Source organism: Anopheles marshallii, chromosome 3 (genome assembly GCF_943734725.1).
Source record: "Anopheles marshallii chromosome 3, idAnoMarsDA_429_01, whole genome shotgun sequence".
Taxonomy (NCBI): Eukaryota; Metazoa; Arthropoda; class Insecta; order Diptera; family Culicidae; genus Anopheles; species Anopheles marshallii.
In genome coordinates this window covers 3,710,831-3,723,129 of record NC_071327.1, presented here as the reverse complement: position 1 = coordinate 3,723,129, position 12,299 = coordinate 3,710,831, and positions in this window count along the sequence as shown.

Below are 12,299 nucleotides of genomic sequence, written 5' to 3'. Positions count from 1 at the left end.
ATCATCATCGGCACCGTTGTTTTGACGTCCGATTGTTGTGCGTACTGAAGTCCCGTCGACCGCGCGAAATTCCTTCCCTTTCCCTCGACCGCGATCGCGGTCTTACCGGCAAAACCGACAACCGGGCACACTCATCAACGGCACCATCAATTCGTCCAAACTTCCCCATAAACAATAGCACCCAGTCGGTGCCGGTAACTAACTACTGTGACCCCTTTTGCCCCTCGGCGGTTCGGGAGAATCTAGGCGTTCTTGGCAGCTGTTGTGCGGACACACTCTAAAGATAGAGAGGCACCGGGCAACACCGAAAAACACAATGAGCCGAGAATTGTGAAATTTGGTGGCAATTTCGGGGTGGCTATAAGCGCGCCACCAGAAAAGACTACCAGCAGCAGTAGAAGTGGACCGCGCGTGGTGAGGTTTCCATTTTTGAGGTTAATTTATCATCCCCCGAAACAAGTCACCCCGAATGAGCGGCAAAACACAATTTTCTTCTGTTCTGGTCCTGGCTGCTGAATAGCATTGTGGCGAGGGAAGGGGAGGGATTTGGGAAGGCGGAGAAGGGAAATGGAGCTAACTATTCGAAAGGAACCAACGTAGGAATCAAAACAAACCCCCCCGAAAACACCCGCAAACGAACGGTTTCGTTGTAGACGGAGCTGGTCGGAACCGATCGGTACGTGCAACTGGCCCGGTTCCAAGCAAAGAGCATCGAAGCAACACAAATCTTTGCGGAATTTTATCCTCAAATTAAATCAAACAAATGACTGCTCGGTCCAACGGTGCGAGACCTCTGATCCCGCTGGGCCAGGGGACAGGGAGGCCCCTGTTGGAGCGGGTGGAATGTCCAGGTGGTGTACCAGGACAGAAGATGGTGTGAGTTTCGACACTTCTTTCGTTGCAGTCGCAGATCCTATCTGCCGTTGAGCAGCTAACCAGCGTTACTGTTGGCCTCCGTTTACAACGCAAGAAAAGTAATGAATTTCCGCTTGTGTGTTGGTAAACAAAAAAAAATGCAATAAGCTTCCATTTAGCTGCGAACGACAACGGCTTACGCAAGTCACCGGGTGTAGCTTGAGCCGAGATAAGAAGTGATCAATTTTCGGGTGTTTTTAGATTTTGTTTTATAACGCCCTGACGCTGCTCCCACCGCGAGGTTAAGTAATTCAATTTTATATTGTCAACAAACGAACCTGCAACAACCGGAAAGATGCTCGGTGCGGCTTACATCTTACATCACATGGCTCTGGACCCTCCGGTTCCCTTCGTACTCGCGCCTCGATGTATTGATTGATTGATTGATATTGATGACAGCGGTGGATGGATGCATTTGTCACTGCCGGATTTTAATAACGCACCATGCAAACAACGGGCCTTTTTATCCCCTTCCGGAACCGGAAGTATTATCTGCAATGGGAGGCTTCCCTTGATCCATAAAAGTGAAGAAAGAAGTAAAGCAACAACAAAAGAACCACTCGCCCCAATAAAAGCCGGGAACCGAAAAATGCAGATGAGTTCGCGTTTTCTCGTGACGATTATTAAATATTATTGTTATCGAAGTAAATGATTGATGGATGCGGGTACGGATATGATGTATTGGAGCTGCGTTGCGCTTTCACATAGTGTGGTACACGGTAAGGAAATCATTTGACAGGTCCGTGTCAAAGTTTTCGGGGGCTGGTGATGTAATTTGGGCTGCGCAAATTTGCCTCCTATTTCGATTACGAGATTTTTGGGGGTGCCGAAAGACGTGGTTGGCCACACGTCTAGAAGAAAATGTTAACTTACGATGTAGAGCAAACATTAGCTCATAATACAAAATCGCGATCAAGTCCCACCAGACATTAAAGTTGAATAGACCAGACCGGCAGTTGGATCTATGCAAGATTTATTCTACTATCCTATTCAATTCTCTCATTGCAACAAAGTTATCTTCTCTGCCCTCTAGGGTGCCTAGATTTTGGCTACAGTGCGAGATTTTCCATTGCGGGGTTTTTAGTGTTTCTGTGGTCGCAATACGACTTTTTCTGCGTTGTTTCTGCTCGCCCGTTTCCTAGTAACCGTACCATACCCTATCATACCATTCAAATCACATACACTCCAACGCATACAGCCCGCAACTGGCCATATCTCCCCCCCACATCCACACGAAATCACCCCATTTGTTAGTGGTGATCCGTATGTGGATGGTGTGCGGTTCATTTGTTTCTAATCTTTCTCACATACGGCGGGAATTTGTTTGTTGGTGGAACCGTACCCCAAAAAACTAAACGCAAAAGACATGTGTTACTGACCATTCGATTCGTGCTAGCTGCTGCTGCTGCTGTTGCTGCTGCTGTTGGTGATGGTTTGAATCGTTCGTGTTGTTTTTTTGCTATGTGTTCTTGCTATGCTGCACTGTGTACCATTATGCTGCTCCCACACACATGGTAGCATTGTATAAGGAGGTTTTTTGTTGTTGTTTTGCCGTTGTTTTTTTTTTGCCGCTCGTTGTTGGGTGAAGCTGAGGCGTGTATTAAAAAATACGTACGGGGGAGGTCATGCCATTCGGACCGAAAGCTCTAGCTTAGGGGCTAGCGCTGCCCCAAACACCAAGGGGCAGTTAAGCGGCGGGGGCCATTTTGCACATACGCGTGCGTTATTTTCTCGTCGTCCAATAGGGCCGGTTTATCTACGAGGAGTCGTGCCGGGTTTTTGGGGACGGTTCGTTGGGTGGGTTATAAAATGATTAACGATTCTCTATTGTTGTGCCATACAATCCATGCCACTTTGGGCGAATATTCCATTACCCTCGGATGCCCTCCCCCTTGCCCAATGAATTCCCTTTCGAATCTCCCTCCAAAACCCTCAGCTACCCTCAAGAGGTTCGGGTGACTTTTCATGCTTACGAAAGCGTTGTTCTCCATCTCTCACCCGCACTTTCGAGGCGACTTGTATGCTGTATGTGACCATTAGTGTTTTTACTGCGCCGCTATGATGTGCAAAAGCAAAGAAGTAAAAATCGCAAAACGCACGCGTTACATCCGTGACCCAATGGAGAGCGATGGCTACGCGAAGTGCGCGACCTTTCGGTGGGGATCCCTTCCTTCGGCAAGCAATTTTTATTCAGGTCTTTTTCCTGGTTCCCAGCCCAGGAACTACTGCGTGTGGCGGTTGGTTCTATTCAGCGTTGGTTTTATTTCGCGTGACCTCATCCTCTTATCGCCCCATGCTGCTCTGCCACAGGGAAAGCACCAGAAAAGCTTCCAATTCTATGAATCCATCTGAAACGATTCCGGACAGCAAGCTTTTTTCGCGTCGCGCCGGGAGATGTATGTTTTTTCTCTGCCCTACAGCACCTTTTTACGCTGCTGTGACTGCCTTCGGTTTGGCATCACGCAAAACTTGCACACACAAAAGTCTCACCACTTCCCGTTTTTCACCCTCGCTCGGGGTGAGCGTAAATCTCGGTACGCTGTCGTGTATGGCAGACATTCAAGCAGTAAGTTTGCTTTTAAAAAAACGGGGTCCTTTTACTATCGCCACGAGTTTTCCCCGCGAGTTAGTCATATTATTATTTTGATGAAATTTTTCATTTTGTTTGTGATGCCACATGCTTTTTCTATGAAGTTAGTGGATTTTCATCAGCGGCGAGAAAAAAAGATACTCCAACCAAAGCTTCACTACTGTTCTAGTGCTTTTCTTTTCCTCCCGATCTTTGGACGACCCAGACGTCGCGATCCAAAAACTTTCAAACCCTTCGTACCATAATGCGAAAGCACACTCATATACTGTAATAATAGACCAAATCCATCTAGTGCTAGTTGGCAATCCTTGGTACCGTGCCGCAAACTTATTATTACGGATTAACAAGATCGGCATGAAGACTCACACAAATGATAGCATGAGGAACTTCCGTGCATGCATCAGCTGCAGATGCTGATGCAATTCCCGAAAGGAGGCGCACGTCCCAAGAGTACAATTTTTTACACCCTTGAGCTGGATGTCACTAGCGCCGCTCGCTCACCCCGAGACGGTTACTCCCAAACGCAGAAGTCCCAGTCCTAATCCCTTTGTCTGCTTCACCAAACGAAACAAGGCAGCGCACACTTTCTCTGCGTCTATTTATAATTTTAATTAAATAGTGTAGTAATTTAATTTCTCGCTTCGCGTGTTTATTTGTTATGTCTTTCTCGCTCTCTCTTTCTCTCTGTCTCTTTTTTGTTGTGTTTTGTTTCGACTTTTGCGATCTTTACTTTCTTACTGTTGTTTTTCCTCTCCGAAACTTCACTTTTCATCTCCGTACCATTGTTGCTGTGTGATTCATCGCTTCCACGCTTTGTTTTATCTCCTCCTGTTTCTCTTTGTTTTAGTTTATTGCGTTTTGTCGTTGATTTTCAATTTTATGTGTGTGTGGCTTCGTGTGTTGCCTTTGGTTTTTTTTTCTTGTTGGTCGCGAGTATTGTGTTTTTCTCGTTTTTTCTTTTATCTGCGCCTAACGAGAAGGTGAGAAGTCGCGGAAAGCAACCAAGTCAGACAAGCGAAACAAATAAATTCCAACGGCTGGATGGAAAGGAAACGGAGTAGGAAATACCTACTAGCCACTAGAGCCCGACTCGCTTTGGAGGGTGGAAGATTCGGTGGGCAAGATGGTTTCCCTTCGTTTGCTGTTTGCAGTCGGGATGACTCGTTTATCTAGCACGGCTGCCAACTCGGACATGGACGGGATGTGTATTTGCAGGTTGTGTGTGCCTTTTTTGCATATCTTTATTTGTCTAATAAAATGCACACCTCTAGCGGGGAGGGTGAAGCATAAGCCGCCCTGGATCAGATCCGCTGATGGAAGCGGAATGGAATAATAACAACATCAAAATGATACAAAAATGCGCCACCCGATGCTGGACGCCGATAAGATGCAGTTTGCGTATAATAAAGAAAACAAAAAAAACAGACACACACACACACACTACTACATCCTCTTCCGAGATTCACCCCGAGGCAGCATTTTTGACCCATCACTCCACGCGTTTTGTATGGTGTGGAGAGTGTTCGGCCAAAGATTGGGTCTCGCGTGAAATGTTCCACGGTCCCGGTCCCGGGGCTGTCGGATAACATGACGGTAACATGAAATTTTACACAGGATAAACATTTTACGGCGCAGGGGAAGTTATCGTTGCGCGTTCATCTTTCATCGGAGCTTCAAGTGACCGTAAATTGCATATGTATAGTTTTCTCGAGCATTTCCGCAACATGACAGGGGCCGTTTTGGCCCGGGAGGAGAATGTCGGAGGTGTGCAGGTGGTTCACATTCAGAAATTCTTTCCAAATAGAACGGAGAAGGTCGGAAAAACATGCCTCGACCTGATCTATTGGACTTCGTTTGGATGGAGAAACGGTGGGATGGGAATGGTTTGGTTTTAATAATTCCGCTCCGCTTGGGGTTCTTTAAAATCGTTAGTCGCTAGATAAATGGCACGGGCGGGACATTGATGATCCAACCCTTAAAGTGGTAGCTATGAGTTTAATAGAAATTATTTAAGGTGGCTGGACTGTAAACATAACCCATCTGGTAACTTTATTCGTAACGATATTCGGTGAAATTTTTAAACAAGTTTTTTTGACAAAGTTTTTTTTGATAACAAGATAAGGTCCACTATTTTTAACATAACAGGACAAGGACCCTTGCCCACAAGTTTATGTTTTTTAGTCAATAAATTAATGCAAAGCAAACGTTTATTTGCCCTTATTTTTAATGTCCACCGAAAGGTTTTCCCCAAAGCTTTAATCGCATCCAACACGAAGCAGATCCAGTCTTACCTATTATGGGTAAAAATTTGGTAATGGCGTTAGCCTTATCCTCCTGCACTTTCTTTTTGTTCTATCGTTGATCCTGTAGAGAATCTTTCCCCTCCCCGTTTCGTGTTCTTTTTTGTGCCTTTTTGGCAATTGCAAGGTGCCATAAAACTCTGAATCCTGCAGAAAGAATCGTACATCCGCAATATGACTTTCTCCCTTTCCAAAGATAAACAATAGATCATCAAAAAAGGGAACGACAGCCAGGGATGCCAGATTCTGGTTGAGGGATCGCGGAACTTAAAACAAAGCACGAGTGACAAAAAAAAATACTAACGGGAAGATTAAACCAACGCGGTAAAGCACGGTGTGAACCCAACTGAAACGCCTGCAAAACCTACGGGAGGCAGTGACTTTACGCGCGCGCTTTACCGCGACGATAGTTGTGCAGTGCAAACGGGTTGGCCGTGCAGTTGCTCCGTTTACCGAAACGAAAACAATAAAACTGTCTGTCTGTGAGCTAGTATGGTCGGGTGGCTCATTTTTCCTGCCTGTTGTGGACTCGCTTATCCTTCACACTCGCTGGCGGAAGAACAGCAGTGGCCCGGTTTCGTCCTGGGAGTCAAACACGTTGCCAAATACTTGTAGCGGAGAACATTGGAAAATATTTTGGAAAAATAGTATATTGTAAATCTTACTTGAATTTTGGTTTCGTGAAGAATAAGTGAAGTTTGTACGGCAAAATGAATTTTGGGTGAAGATTGGACAACACTGGGCTGGTTTCTTGCAATTTCTTGTAGATTATATTAAAATCCAGGAAGCTCAAAGTCTCTTGGATGAATGTTAATTAATTGTTTCATTCTACAATGTAGATGACAATAAGAATCTTTGGAATTGGAATATAAATTGAAATAAGATTTTTTATATGTAGATGATTTAACACCGTTAAAAGCTCTGAGCTACAGCGTTTTACAGATTTCATTTTTTATTCACACAAATGTCTTTGATGGCTATTGGATACTAAATATTTCATAGTTGTTTTATTTCTTTTCATCGTCTATTGATGATGAACAATGATAATATAATCGTAGGTATCAATTATATAAGAAATTACTTAAAGCTTCAGTTCACATCAGAGAATCAGTTATCTTCGTCTTCTAAATTCCCGAACAAAGAACATCCTTGATGTAACTTTACAAATATCTTATTTTTTGTTGCACTAATTTATTCATGTTACGCATCGAGTTTGACACATCTGCTGTGTTTGTTGCTGTTGTGCTAAGGTTCATTCATTCCCAGCAACCTCCTCGCAAAAGTTCTCCCGCACTTGGAGGCTGAGGGCAGCTGCCCTTCTGCTGCTGTTGATACTGTTATAAAGCAAATGATTGTTTTTGGTTTAGTGTTTTCATATATTTTCGGCCACATTATTCCGCTGCTCGCATGAAAGGAAGGAGCAGAAGGGCTTTTGATTTAAGTTCCACTTTGAGCGGGACCGGGCGCGCACTTTTTTGCATATGTCAAAATAGAACAAAAGCTTAAGCGAAAAACTCCGCTCGTTAACTTCACAAACCGTCGCAAATCTTGTTGAAGTTTTTAGTAACTGTGTCTCTTTCTCTTTCGGGGTGTTTCTTTTTTGTTTTTTTCATTATAGAAATTGGGTACGACGAGGACATAAATGAGAATAGGACAAGGGGGATGGAAAAGATTTCCTCCAGCTTCTTGCACTGTCCTGCTCCGTTCGCTATGCTAACGCTAACGAAATTATCATTATCATCCCTCCGTAGGTTTGAGATTTCCCTGGCGCTTAACCACTACCCCCCCCCCCCCTCTCCCCCTCCCTCTCTCTTCCTACCCTTCCGAGATCCCCTTTGGACCCGCAGCGAAAGATTTTGATCCACGACCAAGGTCCACAAACTATCGCTCGTTTGCTCGTAATTTAATTTTACTGCCGCCGCGGTACGTAAGGGAAGGCGCGATTTCGACGACAGCGTACGGCGACGAAGAGCTGTAAAAATATTATCAATAGTCCGAGCCCCGAGGAGGGATTGATTGAGGCAAGGACAGACGCGCATTATGTTGTCGTTTTTTTGTTGTTGCTGTTGCTTGTTTCTTCGTTACGTTGTTCATTCATTCGCCGTTTTGGCGCTCGGCCGGTGCCGGGCTTCTGGGGATTTGTGGGCCGTGGGGTTACGGCCAAGTTTTCGGTGCTGTGGAAACATGACTGCACGGCACGGAAAAGATGCCACAACATTTGGCGCTCGGAAGGGCAGCGAAAGCGATAAAGATAAAAGCACGGGCCCGGGTATGGAAACTTCCGACCGAAAAAGACGACACAAGCGGAGCAGACGATTGCAAGGGAGAAGAGATAAAACAACGAATAACAGAATGGAAATAAAATTAAGCAAGAAAAACATGGGAATGGAGAGCGAAGAAACATACACAGATACGAAACGTTATCGAAATCGAGTGTTGGGTTGAAAGAAAAAACTACATCACTTAAAAAAAAGCTTGTGGTCCGGAGAAGGTCATAAATAGCAGCCGGAATTTTCTCCAGCGATCCGGCCCTCCAAAGAGCGAACCTTTCCGTTCCACTCCTTCGCGGAGTCAACGTCAATGTACGCGTACAAGCGCAGGCGACAGTGTGGATGAGTTTATTACTGTCATTCGGTCATTTTTGCCTCGGACAGTTTCGGAATGATTTGACGCATGAAGACGCTGAAACTGAGGCGGAAAAGACTGCAGAAAAAATATCGGCAACATTTCGCCGACGAAAAAAAACCCTTTTCCACTTTTTTTGCCACGATTCTCCAATTTTCAAAGACTTACCGGGGTTACAAATCAAAAATCTTATTGCCCAGGGTTTGTCTTGGGAGCGGTTTTTTTTCTCGCTGTGTGTGCGTTGCCTTTCCGTAGTAATGATCGTTTCGGGACCGTTTCGGTACGTTACAAAGCAGGCAAATCATCTTCGACATACGATTAGAAGATGGCGGACAGAAGAAAAAAAAATCGTCCGTGATTGAGGGTCATAATTCTTTTGACTATTTTTAATTTGCTTCCCACAACGTGTACCGGAGGCTAGTCCTTCCTGGTTGTCTAGCTTTGTTCGATTTGATTAAAGGAAAACAGCCCGATGCTGTGTTATGTTGGGTGTGTGGTGAAGTTTATAGCTTTTGATAAATATGGACCTTCAGTAGGTTGGGTACGATGCCAAAAAAACCTAATCAGAATCTTTGTAGTCCAACAACGAAATACAACATTTGTAAGGTTCTACTGTCAGAATGTATGGTAGTTTCGTTCACCTTTTCAATTGACTTCTATTTCCACATATATTTCCAATTATGTTTATTAAGACTTTACACTAAGACGCTAAAGTTCATACCACCAGCAAGCAAGCGACTCTCTCAAAAACCCAAACGAACATCAGTCGGTCGGACAAATCGGTTTCGGAAGAGTATCGAAGCCAAACCATTTAATCTATCATTTTATATCGAACCTGACGATTCCCAGAAAGCAAACGATTTTGTTGCCGAACTGCGGCCTGTTTCTACCTGTGCGCCGCATTCCCAGATTGATGAAAGGCAGTTAATTTGTTCGATCCTAAATAATGTTTAAAATGTGGGAGGTCCGGTCCCGGGATGATCGTCAGCTACGTAAAGGGGGAAACTCATTTGCAAAAGTGGTCCCTGCCCTGCCGCCGACCGGCAATGCGGACGTTGTATTAACGTTTTCCAAAATTATGTATAAAACGGTTTTGTTTTTTTTTTTATTACGAAAAGGTTGTGTTTCTGCGGTTTTTCTTTATATTATTGCCACTAAGCATTGCTCTCGAATGTATGAAAAAAAAAAAACACAGCGCGCAATATCCCTTTTTCATGCTAAATTTAAGATTAACTTTTTCCCCGATCTCATTTCTCTTCGGGTGGCGATCAGATTTTGTGTTTGTTCCATGCAGCTGCTGATGCGATTTCAAACCCCGGCTGTGTTCTGTTCCGAGCGAACGTTCCAACTTTTTTGCGACATGACCACGTTCCAACCCCGAAGCCGTAATTTCACTTTGAGCGGTAAATTTCACGCCCCAGCCCGTATCCGCCACGACGGTTGCATCCCCGCTGGAAAGAGGATTCTTTCCACCTTCCGATAAAATCAGATGAAATTCCATAAAACATTCTCGAATTTCGGTTGCGAATCTTTCCTCTTTTTTTTACGCTACCACCTCGTGCGACATCTTTCTCTCCCGGTGGAGATGCAAATTACTGTTACGATGCACCGGTTGCAAGCATTCCAAAGTGTACGAAAAACCCATTTTCCGACAGTTTTCCCGATGGTGGTTGTCCTTTTTCATGGGATGTAAGCAACGACGGGGGGGCACCGTGCGGGAAAAGTGGTCGAACCAAGTCCAAAATCTAATTTTCAATAAATTAGGATCAGTTTTGGTACGGTTTCGACGGGAACTTCGCCGTAGCACACCGTGCAGAAGAGGAAACCGTTTTTCTTTCCCCCCGTTTCCGATCTCTCCCAACGCCATACTCCTCCTCCCGGTGGCACTCGTTACGTGTTACCTGCGGTTAAAGATGCGGACTTAAGGACACCGAAGATGCACAATTCTGGATGGAGCACTACTCTTTTTTGTTCACACCAACAGAATTGACACCAGAGCGAAAACAAACCAAAAAATATCAAATGGGAAAAGGTTTGATTTTGGACCGAGTGCAATGATGCGAGTGATGCGGAGACAGGATTTAAAAGGCTCAGCCAAGAAGAAATGTTTAATAATTGATTATTTTTAGCACCGACGAATAAAGAGAATGGGATGAGTCTAATCCCCTTTAAGAAGGGGCAATTGTCATCAAGCAAGAAGGGCTCCCAAGGAATTAAAGCTCTTGCTACTGGGTGTTTGATTGTTTTTCTCCCCCACTTTTCCTTCTTAAACTTAACCTCCCGAGCAAGTTATTTGTACGTGCAATTGGAAGGCAATCCCTATTTTCTCACCCTCTATTTTCGGGATCCGCAAATTCGTACTTCTGTTCGCTTTAAGCTCCCGCAAAATGGTGAGCTCTCGTTTAGCGAGCATCCATTTTCATATCTCATTAAACTTTTAAAGTTTTTGTGGCCATTTTTAGCGATCTGCCCTGTGCATAGCGGACGACCAAGCCGTCAACTTCCATCTTCTTCATCTTGTGTTGGGAATAAACTTTGTAAAAAAAGAAAAAAACGGACACTCAAGATGAACCTCGTCAGGGTTTCTTACTCTAAGGTAATGCCAGGAAAATGAGGATGTAGATACAACGATTGCAAATGTACTGGCCCTTTCCAATAACGGGAGGAAGTAATATCTCAGATCTAACAAACAACGGTGGCGGAAGACTAATTCCAGTAGTCCCCACAACTCGCTGTACTTTTGGGTTATGTTGCAATTACTACACTCGCTCAGCTCATGATCTTTAATTCTCACCGTCAGCATCTCACCGGAGTGGGTCCGCAATGCTCATCTGTCGGCTCATTGATGCGAAGATTTATTGCTCACCTTTTCTGTACCAACTTCTAAACGGCGTCTCGTGGCTGTGCCTAGAAGTTTGGAGCTGGGAAGATGGTGCTCCTCCGGGTGCTTCGCTCCTCAGCCTTTGCCCCGTTGCTATGGGTTACTCCGATGGCTGTGAAGGATGCCTTTGCCGATTGCCTTTTTCCCAGCTGAGGCCACAACAACAAGCCGAGCATCGGCCATCTCTCATCGTACAGCATCGCAGATGCCTTCGCTGCACTGAAACGGAACGAATGGGAAGGCATGAAGCAGGAGCGAGACAGCAGTGGCGCAGGCCCGCACCATTTGGGGAATGGAATAAACGGATCGTTTCCACTTTTCCTGTGCGCCCTCTGCACCGAAGTCCCGGATGCTTCCACAAACGAACCAATCGGTCAGTACATCCAAATTGAATGGTACTTCTTCTCTTCCGACCCATCCGCTGCTCCGATGCTGCCATCCATCCGAACCGTACCAAGCAAAACCGGAAAGCTTTCCGATCGCATCTAAGTTGTATACAAATTCCGTGCTCCAAGTCCACTCGCTTTCGCACTCCTTCCTTCTCTATCGTTCGGTCACTCTCGTACGATTATGCTTTGGAGGTTTGGATGCTTGGCGTTAGCATACCGTTCCGGATTGCCTTGGTCTGACCTCATGCCCTCCCCTTCAGCTGCTTCCCTTTTTTCCGTTTTCCTCCCATGCACCAAACTGACCATGGAGCTCCAAGTTTGTGTTCGGTCTGTGTGTGTGTGTGTGAGTGCAACGAAGAAACTGTGAAAACTTCCCTCACACCGTTCAAGTGCTGCTGTCTCTCGTGCTCATGATGCCGTTTTTGGTGTCTTTTTTCGCGACTCGCCAACATCTCCCAACGCCTCCTGGCCACCAAAAGAACACCGTAGCGATGCTCCCTTTTTCCGGATGATTTGTTTTCAGCATTCGGTCCAGCCGGTCTCCGGAACCTGGGTTTTTGCCGTCGGCAGCTTTGCTGACCACTTTGCCGAGACTCGTT